The sequence below is a fragment of the Oryctolagus cuniculus genome, chromosome 1 (genome assembly GCF_051225735.1).
Source record: "Oryctolagus cuniculus isolate XC-2025 breed Fujian yellow rabbit chromosome 1, ASM5122573v1, whole genome shotgun sequence".
In the NCBI taxonomy this organism is placed as follows: Eukaryota; Metazoa; Chordata; class Mammalia; order Lagomorpha; family Leporidae; genus Oryctolagus; species Oryctolagus cuniculus.
Genome location: NC_142867.1, coordinates 183,198,951 through 183,226,375, shown reverse-complemented (window position 1 = coordinate 183,226,375; position 27,425 = coordinate 183,198,951). Strand labels below are relative to the sequence as shown.

Below are 27,425 nucleotides of genomic sequence, written 5' to 3'. Positions count from 1 at the left end.
TTAGAAGGAAGGAGGGTGCAAGAGAGGAGAGGATATAGAATCTGTTAAAATTGATTAAAATAAAAAGCAGAAAAATTCCCATCAAAGAAAATCCAAGACCAGATGGCCTCATTGCTGATTTCTACTACATGTCAATAGAAGAACTAATACTACAAAGAAAAATCCCGTGGTATCATGAGGGTGTCAGAAAAAATTCAAGGAAAATGCAATCAAACGATAAATTTATTTTGATGCAAGATGTGGCAATAATCTTTTTTGTATGTTTTTCAACTTATCACTGGGTGGTTCTCCACTCTCCATCACCTGAACCTATTTTTCCCTGAAGATCCTGTGTTAGTTTGCTCTGGCTGCTGTAATGTAGTCCCACAAACTGGTAGCTTTTTTTTTTTTAAAGATTTATTTATTTATTTGAAAGGTAGAGTTACAGAGAGGCAGAGGCAGAGAGAGAGAAGGGGGAGAGAGAGACAGAGACAGAGACAGAGACAGAAGGAGAAAGAGGGTCTTCCATCTGCTGGTTCACTCCCTAAGTGGCCACAATGGCAAAGCTGGTCCTGGGCTTTAACCCACTGCACCACAGTGCCAGCCACCATGATGGCTTTTAAAACAATAAAATTTCTTTAATGATTCTGGAAGTAGAAGCCCACAGTCAAGATGTCACAGGGCCGGGATGCCCTTGATATGTGTAAGAGAAAAGTCACTGTTGCCTGTCTTCTGGTGGTTTACTGGCTTTCTTTGGTGTTCCTTGGCTGGCAGATATAATCTCTGCCTCCTTCAATCTCTGCCTACATCATTATGTGGTGTTATCCCCCTTTGTGTACATGTTCTTTCTTTAATCCAGACTCCATGGTGGTAGAAAAAGCATCACACTAGAAAAGCCAAGAAATTGGGTGTCAATCCCATTCCTGAGTACCTGGATGACTTTTTTTTAAAAGATTTATTTATTTATTTGAAAGAATTACATAGAGGAGAGGCAGAGAGAGAGAGAGAAGGAGGTCAGTATTCCATCTGCTGGTTCACTTTCCAATTGGCTGCAATGACTGGAGCTGCACTGATCCAAAGTCAGAATCCAGGAGTTTCCTCCGGGTCTTCTCACGCAGGTGAGGGGGCCCAAGGACTTGGGCCATCCTCCACTGCTTTCCCAGGCCATAGCAGAGAGGTGGATCTGAAGTGGAGCAGCCAGAACTCTAACTGCTGCCCATATGGGATGCTGGCACTGCAGGCAGTGGCTTTACCCACTACAGCACAGTGCCAGCCCCGTGGATGACTTCTAATACATGAAGAGGTTCATATATTTTGTCATATTGTAAATGAAAATGGTTTCTAGTGTTTGTGCTACTATTGAATTCTAGAGGACTTTGCTTTTGCTCTTTTGTTCAGTCTTAAATGTTTATATGTTATATATTACTCTTACAATTTCATTAAAAATGGGGGAAAATGCAGGTGTATTTCTGACAGCAGTTCCTACTAGTGAAGGTGAGAGGTCTTGCAGACTTTCCAGAGGCAGATCTAATTTTTAGTAGGTTCTTAAAGCCATGGAGGAATGCTGGTGAAGAAAACAGAGGCCCTGAGGAATGTAACATTTGAAAACAGAAGGGAGAGAGCCCCTGGTCTACAGGCCACCCAATTTCTTAACAGTGTACTCCAAGAGAATGTGTGAGGGAGGAGTGTGAACGATGGCCTACATAGCCTGTTTGGGTTATCCCTAGCATCTTAAAAATTGGGGAACTTTTCGGTCATCCACAGATGTGGGGCAGGTAGTAATGGGAGAGCTTAATGTTTCAAATCATAGTCTTTGGGGTCTGGTAATGTAGTTTCAAATTTGAGGTTTGATGCTACCTAGTTTAGTAATCTGACCATGAGGAGGTCATCTAACCATTTCAAGCCTCCTGTTTCTCATCTGTAGAATGGAAGTAATAATCCTGTCAGACAGTTGTCCCAAAGATTAAATTAAACATGTAAAGCAGTTAGCATTGCACCAGACACATATTGAATGTTAATTAGATGGCAGTTTTTTCATTATTTCTATTCCTAATTTTATTTTTACTTTGCTGTTATAGTTAATGAGTTGTTTCCAAGCTATTAAAAAGCAATAAACTAGATACAAATTGGGAAGGAAGAACTCAAACTATCCCTCTTTGCAGATGACATGATTCTTTATTTAGGGGACCCAAAGAACTCTACTAAGAGGCTATTGGAACTCATAGAAGAGTTTGGCAAAGTAACAGGGTATAAAATCAATGCACAAAAATCAACAGCCTTTGTATACACAGACAATGCCATGGCTGAGGAAGAACTTCTAAGATCAATCCCATTCACAATAGCTACAAAAACAATCAAATACCTTGGAATAAACTTAACCAAAGACGTTAAAGATCTCTACGATGAAAATTACAAAACCTTAAAGAAAGAAATAGGAGAGGATACCAAGAAATGGAAAAATCTTCCATGCTCATGGATTGGAAGAATCAACATCATCAAAATGTCCATTCTCCCAAAAGCAATTTACAGATTCAATGCAATACCAATCAAGATACCGAAGACCTTCTTCTCAGATCTGGAAAAAATGGTGCTGAAATTTATATGGAGGCACAAGAGACCTCGAATAGCTAAAGCAATCTTGTACAACAAAAACAAAGCCGGAGGCATCACAATACCAGATTTCAGGACATACTCCAGGGCAGTTGTAATCAAAACAGCATGGTACTGGTACAGAAACAGATGGATAGACCAATGGAACAGAATTGAAACACCAGAAATCAACCCAAACATCTACAGCCAACTTATATTTGATCAAGGATCTAAAACCAATTCCTGGAGCAAGGACAGTCTATTCAATAAATGGTGCTGGCAAAATTGGATTTCCACGTGCAGAATCATGAAGCAAGACCCCTACCTTTCACCTTACACAAAAATCCACTCAACATGGATTAAAGACCTAAATCTACGACCTGACACCATCAAGTTACTAGAGAACATTGGAGAAACCCTTCAAGATATTGGCACAGGCAAAGAATTTCTGGAAAAGACCCGGGAGGCACAGACAGTCAAAGCCAAAATCAACTATTGGGATTGCATCAAATTGAGAAGTTTCTGTACTGCAAAAGAAACAGTCAGGAGAGTGAAAAGACAACCAACAGAATGGGAAAAAATATTTGCAAACTATGCAACAGATAAAGGGTTAATAACAAGAATCTACAAAGAGATCAAGAAACTCCACAAAAACAAAACCAACAACCCACTTAAGAGATGGGCCAAGGACTTCAATAGACATTTTTCAAAAGAGGAAATCCAAATGGCCAACAGGCACATGAAAAAATGTTCAAGGTCACTAGCAATCAGGGAAATGCAAATCAAAACCACAATGAGGTTTCACCTCACCCCGGTTAGAATGGCTCACATGCAGAAATCTACCAACAACAGATGCTGGCGAGGATGTGAGGAAAAAGGGACACTAACCCACTGTTGGTGGGAATGCAAACTGATCAAGCCACTATGGAAGTCAGTCTGGAGATTCCTCAGAAACCTGAAGATAACCCTACCATTCGACCCAGCCATCCCACTCCTTGGAATTTACCCAAAGGAATTTAAATTGGCAAATAAAAAAGAGGTCTGCACCCTAATGTTTATTGCAGCTCAATTCACAATAGCTAAGACCTGGAACCAACCTAAATGCCCATCAACGATAGACTGGATAAAGAAATTATGGGATATGTACTCTTTAGAATACTATACCGCAGTAAGAAACAACGAAATCCAGTCATTTGCAACAAGATGGAGGAATCTGGAACACATCATGCTGAGTGAAATAAGCCAGTCCCAAAGGGACAAATACCATATGTTCTCCCTGATCGGTGACGACTGACTGAACACCAAGAGGGAAACCTGTTGGAGTGAGGTGGACACTATGGGAAATGGTGGCTTGATCAGCATAGCCCTGACTGTTAATGAACAACTTAATACATTATCCCTCTTAGTAGTTTTTTTATCTGTTCTACTTAATATGACTGGTTTAGATCTGTAATTGATGCACAGTTATTCTTAAGTGTTGAAAATTAACTGAAATGTGATCCCTGTTGAACATGGTGCTGGGAATGGGAGAGGGAAGAGATGTATAATTTGGGACATGCTCAGGCTGACTTGCCCCAAGTGGTGGAGTTGGAAGCATACCAGGGGATTCCAATTCAATCCCTTCGAGGTGGCATGTACCAATGCCATCTCACTGTTCCAGGTGATCAATTTCAGTTCACAGTTGGTCATGGTGAAGGGACTGGGAGTCAAAGGGAGCACATAGACAAGTCTAGTACCTGCTAACGCTAACTGATGGAGTAAATAAAAGGGAGAGTGATCCAACATGGGAAGTGAGATACTCAGCAGACTCATAGAATGGCAGATGTCCTAAATAGCACTCTGGCCTCAGAATCAGCCCTAAAGGCATTCGGAGCTGGCTGAAAAGCTCATGAGAGTATTTCAGGCATGGAAAGCCAAGACACTCTGGCAAAAGATCTCTGCGAGTGAGATCCCAGTGGAAAGAACAGGGCATCAAAGAAGGAGGTACCTTTCTCTGAAGGGAGGAGAGAACCTCCACTTTGACTATGACCTTGTCTAAACAAGATAAGAGTCGGAGAACTCAGAGGGCTTCCATAGCCTTGGAAACTCATGACTGGAGCATAGGGAGATTACTGATGCCATAGACAGGAGTGTCAATTGGTAAAGTCAACAACAGGAGTCACTGTGCACTTACTCCTCATGTAGGATCTCTATCCTTAATGTGCTGTACATTGAGATTTAATGCTATAACGAGTACTCAAACAATATATTTCACTTTGTGTTTCTATGGGGGTGCAAACTGTTGAAATCCTTACTTAATGCATACTAAACTGATCCTCTGTAAAAAAAAAAAAAAAAAAAGAAATAAAATGAATCTTGATGTGAATGGAAGGGGAGAGGGAGTGGGAAAGGGGAGGGTTGTGGGTGGGAGGGACGGTATGGGGGGGAAGCCATTGTAATCCATAAGTCGTACTTTGGAAAATTATATGCATTAAATAAAAGTTTAAAAAAAAAAAAAAGAAAATAGTATGTCCAATAATAAAACATAAAAAAAAAGCAATAAACTAGAAACACCAAGTAGTGACACAGAACAATATTTCATAAAAAGATACTGAACTTCACCTGTATTTAGTTCAATAAAGAGTTATAGAATCTTAGAGCTGGCTGGAGCTTATAACTTGTCTGTTATTTCTTATATGCAGAAACCAAGGTCCAGAGTAACTTGTAAAAACCACAAGTTTATTAGAGGCAGAGTTGAGATGAGAAGACACAGCTTCTAGCTTAATTCCTAGGATTTTGTCTATTGCACTAGAAGCTCTGATTTACAAGAGAAGAATAAAGAGAAGAGAAAAATAGAATAGAAGCATTATTTGCAATTATTGTCAATTTCTTTATTGCCTCAAACCCTCCCTCCATTTAACTTAATTCCCATCCTCTCCATTCCCTCCCTCCCTCCCTTCCTCCCTCCATTCCTTCCTTCCTCCCTTCCTCCCTTCCTTCCTTCTGTCCTTCTGTCCTTCCTCCCTTCTGTCCTTCCTTTTTTCCTCCTTACTTCTTTTCCTTCTTTTTCTTTTTTTTTTTTTTGGAAGAAAAATCCCTGATCCTCAACAGTATAGACAAGGGCTGTAACAATAATCAAATCTCAAAATGTCATTTTCATTCAAATACAATACATCTTTTTTTTTTAATCTTTTATTTAATGAATATAAATTTCCAAAGTACGACTCATGTGTTACAATGGCTTCCCCCCCCATACCGTCCCTCCCACCCACAACCCTCCCCTTTCCCACTCCCTCTCCCCTTCCATTCACATCAAGATTCATTTTCGATTATCTTAATATACAGAAGATCAGCTTAGTATACCTTAAGTAAGTATTTCAACAGTTTGCTCCCACACAGAAACATAAAGTGAAAAATAATAGATGATTTTTTTTTAAATGATGATGAAATCAGATCAGACCTATTGTCATGTTTAATCCCAGTGAGAGTCAAGTTGGGAATTGATAATTTCTTTCTTTCTTTTTTTTTTTTTTTTTTTTTTTACAGAAGATCAGTTTAGTGTACATTAAGTAAAGATTTCAGTCGTTTGCACCCCCATAGAAACACAAAGTGAAATATACTGTTTGAGTACTCGTTATAGCATTAAGCCTCAGTGTACAGCACGTTAAGGACAGAGATCCTACATGAGGAGTAAGTGCACAGTGACTCCTGTTGTTGACTTTACCAATTGACACTCCTGTCTATGGCATCAGTAATCTCCCTATACACCAGTCATGAGTTTCCAAGGCTATGGAAGCCCCTTGAGTTCTCCGACTCTTATCTTGTTTAGACACGGTCATAGTCAAAGTGGAGGTTCTCTCCTCCCTTCAGAGAAAGGCACCTCCCTCTTTGAAGACCTGTTCTTTCCACTGGGATCTCACTCACAGAGATCTTTTTGCCGGAGTGTCTTGGCTTTCCATGCCTGAAATACTCTCATGGGCTTTTCAGCCAGCTCCGAATGCCTTTAGGGCTGATTCTGAGGCCAGAGTGCTATTTAGGACATCCGCCATTCTATGAGTCTGCTGAGTATCTCACTTCCCATGTTGGATCACTCTCCCCTTTATTTATTCTATCGGTTGGTGTTAGCAGATACTAGACTTGTTTATGTGCTCCCTTTGACTCTTAGTCCTTTCATTATGATCAATTGTGAACTGAAATTGATCACTTGGAGTAGTGAGATGGCATTGGCACATGCCACCTTGATGGGATTGAATTGGAATCCCCTGGTATGTTTCCAACTCTACCAATTGGGGCAAGTCAGCCCGAGCATGCCCCAAATTATACATCTCTTCCCTCTCTTATTCCCACTCTTATGTTTAACAGGGATCACATTTCAGTTAATTTTCAACACTTAAGAATAACTGTGTGATAATTACAGAATTAAACCAGTCATATTAAGTAGAACAGACAAAAAAAAATACTATGAGGGATAATGTATTAAGTTGTCCATTTGCAGTCAGGGCTATGCTAATCAAGTCACCATTTCTCATAGTGTCCATTTCACTTCAGGAGGTTTCCTTTTTGGTGTTCAGTCAGTTGTCACCGATCAGGGAGAACATATGGTATTTGTCCCTTTGGGACTGGCTTACTTCACTCAGCATGATGTGTTCCAGATTCCTCCATTTTGTTGCAAATGACTGGATTTCGTTGTTTCTTACTGCGGTATAGTACTCTAAAGAATACATATCCCATAATTTCTTTATCCAGTCTACCGTTGATGGGCATTTAGGTTGGTTCCAGGTCTTGGCTATTGTGAATTGTGCTGCAATAAACATTAGGGTGCAGACCGCTTTTTTGTTTATCCATTTAAACTCCTTTGGGTAAATTCCAAGGAGTGGGATGGCTGGGTCGAACAGTAGGGTTATATTCAGGTTTCTGAGGAATCTCCAGACTGACTTCCATAGTGGCTTGACCAGTTTGCATTCCCACCAACAGTGGGTTAGTGTCCCTTTTTCCCCACATCCTCGCCAGCATCTGTTGTTGGTAGATTTCTGCATGTGAGCCATTCTAACCGGGGTGAGGTGAAACCTCATTGTGGTTTTGATTTGCATTTCCCTGATTGCTAGTGACCTTGAACATTTTTTCATGTGCCTGTTGGCCATTTGGATTTCCTCTTTTGAAAAATGTCTATTGAAGTCCTTGGCCCATCTCTTAAGTGGGTTGTTGGTTTTGTTTTTGTGGAGTTTCTTGATCTCTTTGTAGATTCTTGTTATTAACCCTTTATCTGTTGCATAGTTTGCAAATATTTTTTCCCATTCTGTCGGTTGTCTCTTCACTCTCCTGACTGTTTCTTTTGCAGTACAGAAACTTCTCAATTTGATGCAATCCCAATAGTTGATTTTGGCTTTGACTGTCTGTGCCTCCCGGGTCTTTTCCAGAAATTCTTTGCCTGTGCCAATATCTTGAAGGGTTTCTCCAATGTTCTCTAGTAACTTGATGGTGTCAGGTCGTAGATTTAGGTCTTTAATCCACGTTGAGTGGATTTTTGTGTAAGGTGTAAGGTAGGGGTCTTGCTTCATGCTTCTGCACGTGGAAATCCAGTTTTCCCAGCACCATTTATTGAATAGACTGTCCTTGCTCCAGGAATTAGTTTTAGATCCTTGATCAAATATAAGTTGGCTGTAGATGTTTGGGTTGATTTCTGGTGTTTCAATTCTGTTCCATTGGTCTATCCATCTGTTTCTGTACCAGTACCATGCTGTTTTGATTACAACTGCCCTGTAGTATGTCCTGAAGTCTGGTATTGTGATGCCTCCGGCTTTGTTTTTGTTGTACAAGATTGCTTTAGCTATTCGAGGTCTCTTGTGCCTCCATATGAATTTCAGCATCATTTTTTCTAGATCTGCGAAGAATGTCTTTGGTATCTTGATTGGGATTGCATTGAATCTATAAATTGCTTTTGGGAGAATGGACATTTTGATGATGTTGATTCTTCCAATCCATGAGCATGGAAGATTTTTCCATTTCTTGGTATCCTCTTCTATTTCTTTCTTTAAGGTTTTGTAATTTTCATCATAGAGATCTTTAACGTCCTTGGTTAAGTTTATTCCAAGGTATTTGATTGTTTTTGTAGCTATTGTGAATGGGATTGATCTTAGCAGCTCTTTCTCAGTCATGGCATTGCTTGTGTATACAAAGGCTGTTGATTTTTGTGCATTGATTTTATATCCTGCCACTTTGCCAAACTCCTCTATGAGTTCCAATAGTCTCTTAGTAGAGTTCTTTGGATCCTCTAAGTACAGAATCATATCATCTGCAAAGAGGGATAGTTTGACTTCTTCCTTCTTGATTTGTATTCCTTTGATTTCTTTTTCTTGTCTGATGGCTCTGGCTAAAACTTCCAGAACTATGTTAAATAGCAGTGGTGAGAGTGGGCATCCCTGCCTGGTGCCAGATTTCAGTGGAAATGCTTCCAACTTTTCCCCATTCAATAGGATGCTGGCTGTGGGTTTTTTATAAATTGCTTTGATTATATTGAGGAATGTTCCTTCTATACCCAATTTGCTTAGAGTTTTCATCATGAAAGGGTGTTGAATTTTATCAAATGCTTTCTCTGCATCAATTGAGATAATCATATGGTTTTTCTTCTGCAGTCTGTTAATGTGGTGAATCACATTGATTGATTTGCGAATGTTGAACCATCCCTGCATACCAGGGATGAATCCCACTTGGTCTGGGTGGATGATTTTCCTGATGTGTTGTTGTATTGTATTGGCCAGAATTTTATTGAGGATTTTTGCGTCTATGTTCATCAGGGATATTGGTCTGTAATTTTCTTTCAGTGCTGCATCTTTCTCTGGCTTAGGGATTAAGGTGATGCTGGATTCATAGAAAGAATTTGGGAGGATTCCCTCTTCTTCGATTGTTCTGAATAGTTTGAGGAGAAATGGGATTAGTTCTTCTTTAAATGTCTGGTAGAATTCAGCAGTGAATCCATCTGGTCCTGGGCTTTTCTTTGTTGGGAGGGCCTTTATTACTGTTTCAATTTCTGTTTCAGTTATGGGTCTATTTAGGTTTTCAATGTCTTCATGGTTCAATTTAGGTAGGTTGCATGTGTCCAGGAATCTATCCATTTCTGATAGGTTTTCCTGTTTGCTGGCATACAGGTCCTTGTAGTAATTTCTGATGATTCTTTTTATTTCTGTGGTGTCTGTTGTTACGTTTCCTTTTTCATCTCTGATTTTATTGATTTGGGTCTTTTCTTTTCTTTTTTTAGTTAGTTGGGCCAATGGGGTGTCAATTTTGTTTATTTTTTCAAAAAACCAGCTTCTCGCTTGGCTGATTTTTTGTAATGCTTTTTTGGATTCAATCCTGTTAATTTCTTCTCTGGTTTTAGTTATTTCTCTTCTCCTACTAGATTTGGGTTTGGTTTGCTGCAGTTTTTCTAGGTCCTTGAGGTGCGCTGAAAGCTCATTTATTTGTACCTTTCCAATTTCTTGGTATAGGCACCTATTGCTATAAATTTGCCTCTCAATACTGCTTTTGCTGTATCCCATAAGTTTTGATATGTTGTGTTGTTGTCTTCATTTACTTCCAGAAAGTTTTTGATTTCTCTTTTGATTTCTTGAATGACCCAGTGTTCATTCAGGAGCATGTTATTCAGTCTCCATGTGTTTGCATACTTTCTGGGGTTTCCTGAGTTGCTAATTTCCAGCTTCATTCCGCTGTGATCTGAGAAGCTGCATGGTATGATTCTAATTCTTTTAAATTTGCTGAGACTTGCTTTATGGCCTAGTATGTGATCAATCCTAGAGAAGGTTCCATGCGCTGCTGAGAAGAATGTGAAGTCTGTAGATGTAGGGTTGAAAGTTCTGTAGATATCTGTTAGATCCATTTGGGCAATAGTGTCAATTAAATCTGCTGTTTCCTTGTTGATCTTCTGTCCGGATGATCTGTCTATTTCTGAGAGTGGAGTATTGAAGTCCCCCAGTACTATTGTATTGGAATCTAAATCTCCCTTTAAGTCCCTTAACATATGTTTTCAATAGACCGGTGCCCTGTAATTAGGTGCATATACATTTATAATAGTTACATCTTCCTGTTGAATTGAACCCTTAATCATTATATAGTGTCCCTCTTTGTCTCTCTTAACAGTTTTTGTATTAAAGTTTATTTTGTCTGATATTAATATGGCTACACCTGCTTTTTTTTGGTTTCTGTTGGCATGGAATATCTTTTTCCAACCTTTCACTTTCAGTCTGCATGCCTCTTTGTTAGAGAGATGTGTTTCTTGTAGGCAACAAATAGTTGGGTTGTGTTCTGTGAGCCAGTCAGCCAAACGGTGTCTTTTAACTGAAGAATTCAGACCATTAATGTTCAATGTGACAATTGATACGTAGTGACTTTGCCCTGCCATTTTCCCGGAAATATTTTCTAGTATATGCTTTGAGCTTCCCATGCTCTTTTACTGGTAGATGTTCTTCCTTTCCCTTCTTTCATATTGATGGCCATGTTTCTGTGTTTCTGAGTGTAGCACATCTTTAAGTATCTTTTGCAGGGCCGGACGAGTGGCCACAAAGTCCTTCAATTTCTGTTTGCTATGAAAGGTCTTTATTTCACCTTCATTCACAAATGAGAGCTTGGCAGGATATAATATTCTGGGCTGGCAATTTTTCTCTCTTAGCACCTGTGCTATGTCTCGCCATTCCCTCCTGGCTTGTAGGGTTTCTGATGAGAAGTCAGCTGTGAGTCTGATTGGAGATCCTCTGAGAGTAATCTGACGTTTCTCTCTTGCACATTTTAGGATCTTTTCTTTATGTTTCACTGTGGTAAGTTTAATTACCACGTGTCGTGGTGAGGATCTCTTTTGGTCATGTTTATTGGGGGTTCTATGAGCTTCCTGTACTAGGATATCTCTGTCCTTCTCCAAACCTGGAAAGTTCTCTGCTAGTATCTCACTAAAAAGGCCTTCCAATCCTTTCTCTCTCTCCATGCCTTCAGGAACTCCTAGAACTCGAATGTTGGTTTTTTTAATAGTATCCTGTAGATTCCCAACAATATTTTTTAGGTTTCTAATTTCCTCTTCTTTTCTTTGGTTTGACTGTATGTTTTCCTGTGCTCTATCTTCTAAGTCCGATATTCTCTCTTCTGCTTCACCCATTCTGTTTTTAAGGCTTTCTAATGTGTTTGTCATTTGATCTATTGAGCTCTTCATTTCATTTTGATTTCTCTTGACTATTACACTTTCCTGTTCTACTAGTTTCTGAGTTTCATTTTGACTCTTCCTTAAAATTTCATTTTCACGAGAGAGATTTTCAATCTTGTCCATTAAGGATTTCTGTAGTTCAAGGATTTGCTTTTGAAAACTTCTAAATGTTCTTATCATAAATTTTTTGAAATCCGTATCTTGCATTTCTTCTATCTCATCATCTTCATACTCTTGGCTTGGGGTGTTTTGCTTATTTGGAGGCATCATAGTGTCATCGTTGATCTTGCTCCCTCTATTTCTGTGTTTGTTACTCGGCATAGTTAATTCTTCTTGCGTCACTGTGCGTTTTTTTTCTTTTTCTTTTTTTTTTTTTATACTGTGTCCGTGTTAAGTGGACTGCCTGCTGTTGGAGGAGCCTTGGAGGCTTGAGATGGGTGCGGCCTGAGAGCTCTGCCTGGTTCTTCCTCCCCTTCCAGCGCCGATGTGTGGACTCGGAGCCCTGAGCATCCCAAGTCTCCCCGCTGTTGTCTGTGTGGCATGCACTCCCCTTGGAGCACTGGGGCTTCTGCCAAATACAATACATCTTATGTACTCTTTTAGTTACCACAGATCAGGGGAAAATATATGGTACCGGTAATTTGGGGACTGGCTAATTTCACTAAATATAATGGCTTCTAGTTCCACCAATTTTACTGCAAAAAAGCAGGATTTCATTTTTTTTCACCACTGAGTAGTTTTCCATAGTGTATATAAACCATAATTTCTTTATCCAGTCTTCAGTTAATGGACATCTGGTTGATTCCATATCTTTGATATTGTGAATTGAGCTGCAATGCAATTGGTGGTACAGATAACTCTTTCATCTGATGATTTCATTTCATTTGGGTAAATACCAGGAGTGGGATTGCTGGGTCATATGGTAGATCTATTTTCAGATTTCTGAGGTATCTTTGTACTGTCTTCCACAATGGCTGTACCATTTTACATGTCCACAAACAGTGAATTAGGGTATCATTTTCCCCACATCCTCACCAGCATTTATTGACAGGCAGAGTGGACAGTGAGAGAGAGAGATAGAGAGAAAGGTCTTCCTTTGCCGTTGGTTCACCCTCCAATGGCCGTTGCGGCCTGCGCGCTGCGACCTGCACACCGTGCTGATCCGATGGCAGGAGCCAGGTGCTTCTCCTGGTCTCCCATGGGGTGCAGGGCCCAAGCACTTGGGCCATCCTCCACTGCACTCCCTGGCCACAGCAGAGAGCTGGCCTGGAAGAGGGGCAACTGGGACAGAATCCGGTGCCCAGACCGGGACTAGAACCCGGTGTGCTGGCGCCGCAAGGTGGAGGATTAGCCTGTTGAGCCAGGGCGCTGGCTTGTATTCTGGTTTCTGAATGAGAGCCATTCTAAGTGGGGTAAGGTGAAACCTCATTGTGGTTTTAATTTGCATTCTTCTGATGGCTAGTGATCCTGAGCATTTTCTCAAGTGTTTGTTGGCCATTTGAATTTCCTCTTTTGAAAAATGCCTGATTAAGTCCTTTGGCCATTTCTTAACTGGGTTGTTTGTTTTGTTTTGGTTGAGTTTCTTGAGCTCTTTATATATTCTGATTATTAACCCTTTATCAATTGCATAGTTTGCAAATATTTTCTCCCATTCTGTCAATTGCTTCAACATTGCTGAGTGTTTCTTTTGCAGTACAGAAGCTTCTTAGCTGGATGCAATCCAATTTGTCAATTTTGGCTTTGATTGCCTGTGCTTCTGGGGTCTTTTCCAAGAAGTCTGCCTATTTCAGTGTCTTGCAGACTCTCCCCAATTTTCTCTTTAAATTTGATGGAATCATGTCATAGATTTAGATCCTTAATCCATTTGGATCAACTTTTGTGTAAGATTAAGGTAGGGGTTTTGTTTCGTACTTCCACACGCAGAGATAGAATTTTTTCAGCAATATTTGTTGAAGAGACTGTCTTTGTCCAGGGATTGATTTCAGCTCCTTTGTCAAAGACTAGTTGGTTGTAGATGTGTGGAATGATTTCTATGAATTCTATTCTGCTCCATTGTTCTACATGTGTATTTCTATGCCAGTATAAATCTACTTTGATTATAACCACCCTATAGTATATCTTGAAATCCAGTATTATGATGCCTCCAGTTTTGGTCTTGTTGTATAAGATTGCTTTAATTATTTATGGTCTCCTGTCTTTCCATAAAAATTTTGGAATAGTGTTTTCTAGATCTGAGAAGAATTTTGTTAGTGTTTTGATTGGGATTGCATTTTATCTGTAAATTGCTTCCAGTAGTATGGACATTTTGGTGATATTAATTTTCCATTCCATGAACACCGGAGATTGTTCAGTCTTTTGTGTCTTCTTCTATTTCTTTATTTAATGTTTTGTCATTTTCATCATAGAGATTCTTCACCTCCTTGGTTAAATGTCTTCCAAGGTATGTAAATTATTTGTAGCTATTGTGAATGAGATTGAGCTTATAATTCTTTCTCAGCCACGAAATTTCTGTGTATACAAAGGCTATTGTTTTTTTGTGTTAATGTTATATCCTGCCACTTTACCAAACTCTTGCACAAGTTGCAACAGTCTCTTAATGAATTTTTTGTTCCCCTATATAGAAAATCATGTCATCTGCAAACAGAGATAATTTGACTTCCTCCTTTCCAATTTGTATCCCTTTGATTTCTTTTTTTTTTTTTTTTCCCGTAATGGCTCTGGCTAAATCATCCAGGAATATATTGAATAGAATGGTGACAGTGGGAATCCTTGTCTGGTTCCAGATATTAGTGGGAATGTTTCCAACTTTTCCCCATTGAATTGGATGCTGACAGTGGGTTTCTTATAAATTGCCTTGAATGCCTTGTGGAATGTTCCTCCTATACTCAATGTGCTCAAGGGTTTCATCATAAAAGGAGGTTATATTTTATCAAATGCTTTCTCTGGATCTATTGAAATAATCATAATTTTTGTTATTCATTTTGTTAAAGTGATGTATCATTTATGGATTTGCATATGTTGAACCATCCCTGCATACCAGGGATAAGTCCCACTTTATCTTCTGGAATGATCTTTCTGATGTGTTGTTTAACTTAATTAGCTATTATTTTGTTGAAGATTTTTATGTCTATGTTAATGGGCTCTGTGTTTAAATGGCAAGGATATGAGTCTTAGTAAGAGCATGTGTGCCCTGTGCAATAAGGCCATGTCAATTTCTTAAACATGCACAGAAGGAATCAAGAGCACTGTGTTAGTGCTTAATTGATAAGGTTGAAAAATTGAATTTTCTCTGGTTTGTGAGGCAAAAACACCAACATTTGTGAAATTATAGTTTTATGCTGGACATTATTGATTTTATTGGCATATAAATCTAAATACCAATACCAATACCAATCTTATAATTTGTTTTCTGAGACACAAGTACTGATTATAGTATGGTGTAGTGGGCAGACCTTCAAAGAGAATTCTTGGGACCTGAATTTTTTTTTAACTTTTATTTAATAAATATAAATTTCCATAGTACAACTTTTGGGTTATAGCGGCTTTCCCCCCCATAACCTCCCTCCCACCCACAACCATCCCATCTCCCATTTCCTCTCCATCCCATTCACATCAAGATTCATTTTCAATTATCTTTATATACAGAAGATCAATTTAGAATATATTAAGAAAAGATTCCAACAATTTGCCCACACAGAAACACAAAGTATAAAGTACTATTTGAGTACTAGTTATCGCGTTAATTCACATAGTACAACACATTAAGGACAGAGATCCTACATGGGGAGTAAGTGCACAATGACTACCATTTTTGATTTAACAATTGAAACTCTTATTTATGATATCAGTAATCACCCTAGGCTCTTGTCATGAGCTGCCAAGGCTATGGAAGCCTCTTGAGTTCGTCAACTTCGATCTTATTTAGACAAGGCCATAGTCAAAGTGGAAGTTCTCTTCTCCCTTCAGAGAAAGGTACTTCCTTCTTTGATGGGGCCTGGATTTTGATGTTAGGCCTCTGCTGCTTTTTTCATAATTCTAGAAAGCTCAATTTCAACTTATTTTCTAAGATTCCTAATCTGTGAAATACAATTGTTTCATCCACAAGGACATGTGTATATCACATTTGTATTCTATTAGTTTTCTAAACATATACTTGTATGCTATATGCATATAGAAAATTAATTTCCTCAATTAGACTTTCTATAACTCCTAAAATTATGAGAATTTTGGTTTACAAACATAAGACGTTATGGAGAAATTAGAATGGGTGAATTCCCAGTACTCATATATCTACTCCATTCCAAGATTCCCCAAACTCTCATCTATTGCACTGTTGTTTTGATATGAGATGACTCTTCATGATGAGGGTGAACCAGTTTTGATGGTATGTAGTAATGATGGAAATGAATGGAAACTTGGAACCCTGTACTTCTAATGGCTACAATTCCAACTGCTCAGTGAATGCTTGTTGGCCAGGACGTGTGTTTGTCCAGACACTATGAAAGTATTCTCTTCACATTTCTTAGAAAGCATAAAGTAATAGCTAATTTGTTTTGTTCTGAGGATCTATTTACAACTTCTTAAAGAGTTGCTATGAATCATTCATATATTGTTCTTAGATTTTCCTCATGATTTTACATAACGCAGAATCTTTTAGAATCAGGCCATTGTAAATGGATTTCCATGGAAGTCTGCCTTTCTGTGTTATTTTTTGCAAAGAACTAGATACTTTAACAGTTAGCAGGAATACTGTGTGGGGCCAAATCATACTGCCTTTACAACTTGCATATGCTGCATGTGGGTTTTTTTGGTTTATTTACAGACTCAATCAAGTGTACAGGACGACTCCTGAAAATATCTCAAAACACGCCAACATTAGGCAAGCTGAAATAGTGATCAATCAAACACTTGTGTAACTGCTACACAGTACATTGATAGAATCTTAGTGATTATCTGAGGATGAAGAGTAAAATTAGTACATTTATTCAGTTTTGAAGTCTGATTTAAGGTAGATCTTTCAGTGTAGAATCTTTATTAGCACTGAGTAAGGATCATGAAATAATGGTTTACAATTGATGGACAAAAGGCAAAGATTTAGAGCCAAGGAGTTTAAAGAGTCTTGGAGAGTAAGCAGTTGTTTCAGTTGTTTGATGGTATCTGTCCAAAAATAATAAAATTTAATATTCTTTTAAATGATCTTAAAAGGAAGCTTTTGAAATAAGCAATAAAATTATTTGCTACTTTTATCTTCCTAGGTAAGATTTTCCTGGAGGAATGAAGTCATGCTGATGAAGACAGTGACATAATCAAGTCACATCACCCTGGACAGTAAGTTTTATAGATAAGCAGGGAATCAGATGGTTTTGATTTTCAAAACAAATTTTTAAAAGATTTATTAGTTTATTTGAAAGGCAAAGTTACAGAGAAAGAGAGAGAGAGAGAGAGAGAAAGAGAGAGAAAGAGAGATATCTTTATCTACTGGTTCACTTACCAAATGGCCACAAAAGCTGAGGTAGGCCAATACAAAACCTGGAGCCAGGAGCTTCTTGTGGGTTTTCCACATGGGTGCAGGAGTCTAAGCACTTGGGCTATCCTTTACTGCTGTTACCAGGCCTTCAGTTAGGAGCTGGATTTGATGTGGAGCAGCCCATATGGGATGCCAGTGCTGCAGGTTATCTACTACACCATGGTGCCATCCCCCAAAACAAATATTTTTTGAACACATACTAAGAAGTGATGGGAAATAAAGGTGAAGAAAAGGAGCATGATACTGATTCTACCAGTGGAGACATTCAGACAAAGAGTTGATTATTTAAAAACTTCAACCACATAAAACAATATGAATAAACTGCATAAGTTAAAAAAAAGGAAGAACAAAAATAATTTTTTTCTATACACATAAAACATTCAGGTAACTGAACTGTATTTAGGGGTATATACATAGCTAGTAAAAACACAAAGGAACAAAATGAAATTCTTACCCTAGAAAACAGAAAAAGGACTACTTTAGAAAGAAGAGATAATTGTCTTCTGGGAGGGATGCACAAATGATTGGGAGATGCCAGCTCTGTTGTATTTCTTAACCTGCATTGTGATTACACAAATATTTGCTTTAAGACAATTTTCTAAACTATACATGTAAATTTACCAACTTTTATCTTTGCAAATTCATATTTCACAATAAGATTTTTTTGTTTTTTTGTTTTTAAAGATTTTATTTATTTATTTGACAGGTAGAGTTACAGACAGTGTGTGAGAGAGAAACAGAGAGAAAGGTCTTCCTTCCATTAGTTCACTCCCCAAATGGCCACAACAGCTGGAGCTGTGCCAATCCGAAGCCAGGAGCCAGGAGCCAGGAGCCAGGAGCCAGGAGCCAGGAGCTTCCTCTTGGTCTCCCATGCGGGTGCAGGGTCTCAGGGACCTGGGCCATCCTCCGCTGCTATCCCAGGACATAGCAGAGAGCTAGACGGGAAGAGAAGCAGCCAGGACTAGAACCAGTGCCCATATGAGATGCCAGCACAGCAAGCAGAGGATCAACCTACTGAACCACCACGCCGGCCCCAAGACATTGCTAAAATAACCAATTAGAGTATGGTATTGTTTGAGTACTAAGACAAGAAAAGTAACAAAAGACCAATTAAAACTACAGCAGGGCCGGCAGCGTGGCTCACTTGGTTAATCCTCCGCCTGTGGCACTGGCATGCCATGTGGGTGCCGGGTTCTAGTCCGGCTGCCCCTCTTCCAGTCCAGCTCTCTACTGTGGCCTGGAAGGGCAGTGGAGGATGGCCCAAGTGCTTGGGCCCCTGCACCCGCATGGGAGGCCAGGAAGAAGCACCTGGCTCCTAGCTTCGGATTGGCGCAGAGCCGGCCGTGGCGGCCGTTTGGGGAGTGAACCAACTGAAGGAAGACCTTTCTCTCTGTTTCTCTCTCTCACTGTCTATAACTCTACCTGTCAAATAAAAAAAATTAAAAAAAAAAAACTATAGCAGTATTTTATGGCAGATTTAAAATCAATGTAGAAGGCAAGAATTCATATTTGGTTATTTTTTTTTAAAACCTAATGAATGAAATAATTTTGTACATACTAAAGTATCTCTTACTAGGTTTAAGAAAGCATGTAGAGTTGAATTTGCATAATTTTCATGTATACATGACATGACTCCACTGAGTTCCTTGATATAGTCCAGGAAAGAGATGATGATAATCCTGGTTAAGTATTATCAGTGAAGTTTGAAAGAGATAAATCTTTATTAAAAGTATTTAGCCATTTAACCAAACAGATTTTGGTGATTGTATCAATGCATGAGAAGAAAAAAAACAAGGATAATAGGATTACCAATGTACATATACATATGCTCATACATTGCCGGACTAGGAAAACAATCAAATGGTTTTTGAAGGTGAAAAGATGGTGAGGCTAGTTTGGGATATTTTAAGTTTGAAGTGCTCTTGAAATAGCCAGTGGACATCCAGAAAGCTGTTTTATTTATAGGTTTGAAGCTTCAGTGAGAGCCATCAGAATGGTGATGATCACTGAAATTAGGAGAATGGGTAAAGCCTTGAGAAGATGGGCAGATTGACAATCTAATCAGCTCAATTTCAGTATTTTCCTTATTAATATGGGAAAGAGCAGTGGCTAATTCTGCATCCTCTCAGCTCCATTTTGGACAGAGAGGTGAAACAGGTCCTTTATATTTCAAGGTCAGAACACTTCAGGACAATACCATTTAGCACCTCCCGCCTACTTTCTACCATGACCAACGCCTAGGTGTTACTACTGAATCAGTGTACTTCCAGTTTATGGTGATATAAGCACATCCTAAACATATTTTTTGAGAGAGTCTTACCATGAATATGAGCAATTCTTCAGGAAGCAAGAAGAATGAAGAATTTTTCAGGGAGACATAAGGATTAAGGAGGGGGAGAGTTAGTATGTGACAAGTCTCTCCTTAGTCCAGAGAGTTGTGTTGAGACATCAAAGTGATCACTCATAGTAACTCCTGAGACCACTCCCATATTCCTGAAGTTTTAGCATAAGTGTAAAGATACCCCAATTGTGACATAAATGTATAGAAATGTCAAAGTCCTGGCACATGAATTCACTGTCATTGGCTTTTGTTCAGCAGACCTCAAATTGGTTTGAACTTAACAACTATTCCTTGATTTGTATTCTCTGATTTCCATACCTTTGCTGTTAAGAGTTTTTTTTTGCTTCTGGACTCCCTCCCACAAAAACAATTTTAGGACTCTCTTTTGGTCACCTTAGCATTGTTAAGAGGCATTCCCAACACTTGTCCCAAACATGTACATACTTTAGACAAATATGTTTGAAGTCTAATTTAATCACATCCGTCTCTGCTCTGTTGCTCAAATGATCAAAATCACCAACATAACCAACAAGAACCTGTATGGTCTGATCAATGGATACTACACAGGTTCATCTTCTGTGATGGTCCCTTTCTGTGTTCCAGCTCACTGATGACTTCTTTATTTCTTCAAATATACCAAACATTTCTTACAAATAGGTATCTGCGGCTGGCGCTGCAGCCCAATAGGCTAATCCTCCACCTGTGGCTCTGGCACACTGGGTTCTAGTCACCGTTGGGGCGCCGGATTCTGTCCCGGTTGCTCCTCTTCCAGTCCAGCTCTCTGCTGTGGCCCAGGAGTGCAGTGGAGGATGGCCCAGGTCCTTGGGCCCTACACCCTCATGGGAGACCAGGAGAAGCACCTGGCTCCTGGCTTCGGATCAGCGTGGTGCGCTGGCCACAGCAGCCACTGGGGGTGAATCAACAGCAAAGGAAGACCTTTCTCTCTGTCTCTCACACTGTCCACTCTGCCTGTCAAAAACAAAACAAAACCTATAGTTCTTTCTTCACTGCTTAGTAATGGATTTATGGTGAGAGAGAAAAAAAAAAAACAAATAGGTATCTGCTTGGAGTTTTTCCTGTTTCTGAAGTATTTTTCACTCTTTAATTCCCTGTTAACATCTATTTTTTAATTCATAATGCCTATATTAGAAACTTCTTCAAAGACTTCCTTGAATCCTCAGACTAAGTCAAACTGAACTCTCCTAGCCTCTTATACTGGTCCCTAAGAACACCTAACAATTAATTTGATACTTATGTGTGGGATTCCCTGATAAGGCTTGTATCCCTTGTCAGAGGAGGGTAGGAACTCAGTTCACCTTTACTCAGCTCACCATTGTAACTTCAGTGTCCAGCACAGGTCAGAGCATGTACTAACTGGATATTATCAAGCACTTGATGGGAGAAGGAAGAGGGAGGAGGGAGCAAACTTTGCAAATGATGTTAATGGTAGCATTTAGTTTGTCTCTAGGGTTGGTTTAAAGTAAACACTCTCATTAGGATTTAGGTACCCATTTTAACATACTGAGTTAAGAGAATATTTAAATCTGATAATTCTTCAAGAGAAGTTGAATCTTCTTGATTGGGGACTTATCATTATAAAGTTATCCAAAGAAAGGTGCTAATGTAGCTTTGTAATATATTGTTTTCACATGACTTTTATGAAGTAGGTCTTTTCAGAATCAAAATAAAGCAAATTTTAAGTCACTGGGACTACAGTGTCATCAAAAGGAATTGATCATCACAAATTTTCCTCTGCTATATTCTTCCTATTTAGCTGACCTAAACATATCTTCTTCCTATTTCAGGGTTTTGCTTTGTTGTTTTAAAGTAATGGATTTTCTGTTAAGCAGCTCATTAAGATGAAGTTTTTGCTTCACAGACATTTCAGAACCGTTAGGACCATCTCTAGTTTTTAAAAATGGTCAAATGACATTCAGTTTGGTAATACAATTGTAACATGACATTCTTTACCACATTATTAGAAAGATCTTAGGTTATTACCAAGATATGTATGCTATCCACCTTCCTTTTTGGGTATCTGTTTTGTTATCACTTTAAATATGCAGTAAAGTTTTAAGAATAATGTGAAGAACTCCTACATACTCTATTCAGATTCAACATTTGTTTAAATTTTGTCCCATTTTATTTATCATTCTCTGTCTTTCATGTGTCTGTTGACAGTAAATTGGAGATATAATGTCCTTCACTCTGAACACTGTGTAGGAAAGTTATTCTGCAGAATGTCCCTCAATTTAGGTTTGTCTATGTCCTTACAATCCACAGATTGCATTTTGACAGTGATAGCAAAATGATACCTGCATTTTAGTAGGTGTGTCCTTATCTATTTTTGTGACTTAAAATTGAGAATTATCCTAATCTTTATGGCCTGCTCCGATATTGAATTATATTATTTATCCAGTTCCTCAGTTATTGAGTCAAACTATTTTTATCTGAAATACAACCAATAACCAAAAATAAAGTGAAAAAGGGCATCTGTGCCACCAAAATCATGGTTATATCATATTGAGTAATGTTATTATATCAGAGGTACCCTGACACTCAGTTTAGGCCAATAAAAAATCTTACTGAAGAATTTACATTAATAACTTCTGCATCTTGGCAGGTCTTGGCTTAAGGCCAGAACAAGCCATCCTGGGTTAAAATGTGAATTCTAATGGTCACTCTACAAAGTGAATTTAAGGAGGTTACATGTCTCAGAAAAGCCTACACTTGAAGATTTATTTATCAAAGTCATTTTAAGTAATACTATATAGCAGAAACTAAGACCTCTTCAAATAGCTTCAAGTTATAGAATTCCCATTCACAGATAACCTAAGTAAGAACATTAGCAAAATCTAGGGGCTAGGGAAGATTCCAACTTATACCAGAAACTCCTCCCTTAGCTATGCTGGGTGTTTACATTGAAAAAATTGTAATAAAAATAAGTTGAATATTGATACCAAAAATTTGGTATCAAAACTCATTATAGTTCACTTAAATAGCTTTGTACATGTTAGCTGTATAGAAAATAGGACAACTTTTTGAGTGTTATTTCAGTAACCTCTCAGTTTTGCCATAATGTCAGGAACTGAAGAATTCTTTGAGAGCCATCTGGGCGAAGTCACCTCCACCAAACCATTGCAATCAAGAGCCTGGATGGCTAGAATAGGCTGACATGGGAATAGCAGCACTTAAAACTGACAGGGTTAACAAAGATAAAGGTAGAAAAATACTTGAATTCTATAAGCAACAAATCATGTTTCAGTCTAAGTATGTCCCAAATACTGTGTCCTTAATTTCAGCAGTGCTACTCTTAGAGAAAACTCTTTCAGTCTGCTTTTTTCTGCCTTGCTAAGCTACACTTCAGAAGAATTCTAAAGTGTCTGTGTATTACTCCTGGTAGATGCCCTCTTGGGGCCTTAGCACCTTTTTATTCTAATGAGTCATCTGGTTTCCAAACTTAGAAGCAATACTTTGGAGTGGAGTGTCAAAGGTAGCCCTGTAACATAAACAACAAAGAGATTACTTGGTAGCAAGGGAAGAGAAAGAAAAACTTTAAAAACCAGACATAAAAAAGGCTAACATGGCCTTCATAAAATAAGAGTACCAAGTATTCTTACCTTCCCAAGGGCATTGCCTTATTATAGCTCCAAACTGTCTCTGGCATTTGATATGAATCTTCTGATTCATCAAGAATTCAAATTACATTTAGAATATCATTTAATGGTTCTCTGAGATTCTTTTTGAAAGTATTAACAGTGCAAATTATAACTAAATGTTTAAGTAGGTAGAGCAATATGTGACATATTTGGCACATTTAAAATTTAAAATTTAGTTTCTAAGACCAATTAAAACAATAGTGGTTGGTGTTTAATAAAGGAAAAACCTTCAATATATGAAAAATACAGCCATCTAGAACAAAGTGTTTCCTATGACCTTCAAACTGTAGGCATTTGCTTGTATTTGCCTTTATTATTGATATGTTTTAGGTAAAAGTGTTAACTGGCCTGGAATTACATGAATAATTTCTTCAATGTCTTATTTTCCTTGGCATGTGAGAAACCAGTTTTCTCCAAACAATTAGGCTTTGAGGTCATAATTTCAACTGACTCCAGTCAAACCTGTTGTCTTGGAGTAAGAGTTTAATAAGCTTTTAGAAACCTTGACACTCAAAACCACTGCCTCAATCATTTTCCTATGGAAGAAAGACAGGGTGTGTGGGCTACTTCATTTCTAAAAGAATATTTTTTTTACAAAGGATTCTCTCCTAGGAGTCCTTTTAAAGCTGAGCAACTTTCCTCAACTAAAATAGCGTTTAATTAATACCCATGTTCTATAAATTTTTTATGCTTCCACTTTGCAAAGCAGGATAAAAATGTCACAAAGCTGGGATGTGCAGATGGACAGAATTCTCTTAAAGTAGGTCCTTAAAAAGTGGAATATGGATATAGACACAGAGTGAGACAGTCAAGTGTCAAAAGAAATCTGTCGGCTTTTCAGCAGTTGAATAATTCAGAGGATGTGCATTAAGCCAACTTCTTAATTTCCCGTTTCCCCCCTTTCTAATTCTTTCCTTTTCATCTGTGATCTTTCTTCTTTCTCCCTCAAAGCTATTTGTTGCAGAGATGCCCTGGAAAGCAGGTGGTCTTCCTTATATGACAGCATCTGCTCTCAGAATGAGAGGCTAAAGATCTAAAGGCAAAGGAAATGAAACCCTCAGTCCTATAAATGTTGTCTTAAAAATAGCCTTGTTTGTGATTATTTTTTGTTGAATCAACTGGAACATTTTTATTGTTCACAATAAAACAAATTATCTAAAGGCAATGATCCTCCTCCTCCTTTTATATTTCTGATACTAGGGTTTGTTTCTTCCCAATCATTTTCTGGATCAGGTTTCTTCCCTATGATTTTACAAATGGTGTGGTTGGCTGCAAACCCTCTGAAGATTTTTCTTAAGCCATTTGTTAATAATATCCTCTCAGCATTGACTTCAGCCTTTATAGTTGTGATTGTTAGTGAAGCTTCAAGGTCATGGTGCATTTTTTTTTTCTTCTAGCCCTAGAGGAGAAAAGAATTCCCAGGAGGACTTTTGACTGGCTTATTATCATCCAGAAACAAGAAATCAGACAGCGTAAGTGAGAAGGCTGAACTTTTTCTTTTTTTAAAAACAATTTAAACCTGAATGGAAAGTGTTGTATAATACACAGAACAAGCGCTCAGTGCTCATATGGGCCTGAATTTAAATCCCTGCTCTTCTACTTACTAAATCGGTAACACTGGTCACTCAAGATTTTAGGCCTTAGCTCTTACCTCTGTAGATCTACAGGTATAATGTATGATGTTACCTAATTCTACAGGTAGGAAACATTTTTGAACCTCAGTCTGTAAGGTAGGTATAACAACCATACCTCAGTTTTGGGAAGTACTTAAAACAAACAAACAAACAAACAAAAAAAAACACAAAAAACACCTAACAGTATTTGTCACATGGGGCCTTCAGAAACACAGCTTCCTAGGATGATCACTTCTCCTTTCCCTTTCTACTCTATGCAAGCCATGTAAACATTCATATGTATTTACATTCTAGTGGGACTGGCATTCTTATTGTACCCTCTGCCTTTTATAGGGAAATCTGGATGACATGGAAACCTGTCTAAGCCTGTCATGCTGTTGCAGCAAAATTTCATTCACAAATGAGATCCTTTGTGTAGCCCAGAAGGCCTCCAGGGCAGGCCTACCTGAGACCTCACTCTTGGCAGCCTGTGCACAGAGAGGAAGTGGGGAGACCCAGTTTGGCACAAGGCACTTCCTTTTTGGAACCCTGCCCAATATGGTCTTTTCTGAATTTTCCTACAGCTATGAAATATGATAGCGAGCTCCTAGGATTCACTGTTTTAGGGCCATGTGATAAGTGTTTCTGGCCCTCACATGTCTCCAACAGCTCATCGGTAGGATACTGTTTTTGCAATAACTGAAATTGGCAGTAATAGAAGTTGTTTGCCAACATTTTGTTCTTTCTTCTTACCTCCACCTGTCCTCTCTCTCCTCCTTTTCTCTTCCAGGTTGTTATTCCTTCCCTGCCTCAGGCTGGCTGGCAGGCACATCAACAGTCATCACAGTGAAGTTCTCTCAATGGGCTCTTTGGGTTCATCGAACAATTCCTCAAAGTACATCTTCATGGAATGTATATTTAGTGTGCCTTTTATTCTCTTTAGTCTGCTGGCTCTTCCTGATTTCTACTTTTGGTTTCAGTGCCAGGTACTCGAGATGTCAGTTAACCAAAAAAGATATATTCCGACTAAAGACTTAACATAGAATAACACCCAGGGCAGTAAAGCACAGTTGTCAGATTAATCAATTGCACTTCTGTGTCCATTTCTAATGGGGAGAACACAGTATCAGATGGCTGATTTTAAAAGAATATAATTAAGTGCTACAATAAAAGTAATCACAGCAGACTGTATGAGTAAAGAACAGCTGGATCTTTATTTTTCTGTAGTCAAACTTTTTGTTTTTCTTCAAAAATTTTAAAAACATTTGTACAGCTATATCAGGCTATAATTTATGTAATATGAGTACAAATCAATGATTTTAATGACTTACAAAGATGTGCAGCCATCATGTAATTTGATTTTAGATTTTATTCATTACCCCCACCCACACATATTTGTAATTGGTCCATATTCACACACCTTTGCCCCAGAAACCATTGATCTACTTTCTGTCTCTATAAAATTGTATTTTTGTATGTTTAATATAAATGGAATTATGTAGTATGTAGTCTGTGGATCTGGTTTTAAATTTACAATAAACATTTGAGATTCATTTATATTTTAGCATGTATCAGTATTTTAGTTTCTTTTTTTTACTTTAATACATATTTATATTTATTTATAGTGCAATTTTCTTGCACATTTTAGAGATTAGATAGCTAAATAGATGGCACTGTGTTTCATTTGCAAAACGTGTCATCATCAAACCAATATACAAATGTGGGATGGAGTAATGTAAGTGCTTTATTATTTTAAGAGCTAACATTCAAAGAATAAATATTTTAGGATATTAATCTAAAATACACATATACATTTAGAAACATACATAGAGATATAGAAATGGAAAACAAGCAAAATGAACATTGTAACAAATTTCCTCATTTAGTTGATTACTGATAAATATTGAAAAGTATGGAAATAACACCTTTTACTTGCTCATGCATCCGGTTTTTAGACACTTGGATTGCATTTCTGTCTATTCCATTAATGTATTATAAGCTTATATATTCAAGTCTTTGTACATAAGGTTTCATTTTTCAGGTGGATTATTCTTAAAACTGGAATTGCTAGGTTGTTTGGGTTAACTTATGTGTAACTATGTAATAAACTCTTGAATAAAAGTGAGTGTACCACTTTACATGTCCATGGGCACTTGATGAGGATTCCATTTCTTCATGGACTCACCAATGCTTGGTAATGTCTTTTTAATTGTAGTCATTCTAGTTGATTGCAATGATTGTGGTTTTAGTTCCCTTAATGATTGATGATGTTGAATGCTTTTTAATGTCCACTCATATGTCATTTTGCTCATTTTCTAATTGGGTTGTCCTTTTTTTTTTTTTTTTGCACTTTAAGAGTTCTTTATATATTCTGCGTAAGTTTGCTTTATCAGATAATAATTTGCAAATATTTTCACCCAATCTGTCACTTGTCATTTCATTTTCTTTTTTTAAAGATTTGTTTTATTTATTTGAAAAACTGAGTTATGGAAAGAGGTAGAGCTAGATGAAGAGAGAGAAGTCTTCCATCTGCTAGTTCTCTTCCCAAATGGCC

General features: G+C 38.1%; 1 long non-coding RNA gene across 1 annotated transcript in view; it reads left to right on the top strand.

The window, feature by feature from the left end:
* Positions 1–27,005, top strand: part of LOC103347653 (uncharacterized) — a 254,684-nt gene extending 227,679 nt beyond the window's left edge. Inside the window, exons 2-4 of the long non-coding RNA XR_516228.5 lie at positions 16,987–17,059; positions 24,656–24,730; positions 25,662–27,005. This is a non-coding gene — a long non-coding RNA (uncharacterized LOC103347653). The remainder of the gene's footprint in view (positions 1–16,986; positions 17,060–24,655; positions 24,731–25,661) is intronic.
* The last annotated feature ends 420 nt before the right edge of the window (positions 27,006–27,425 follow it).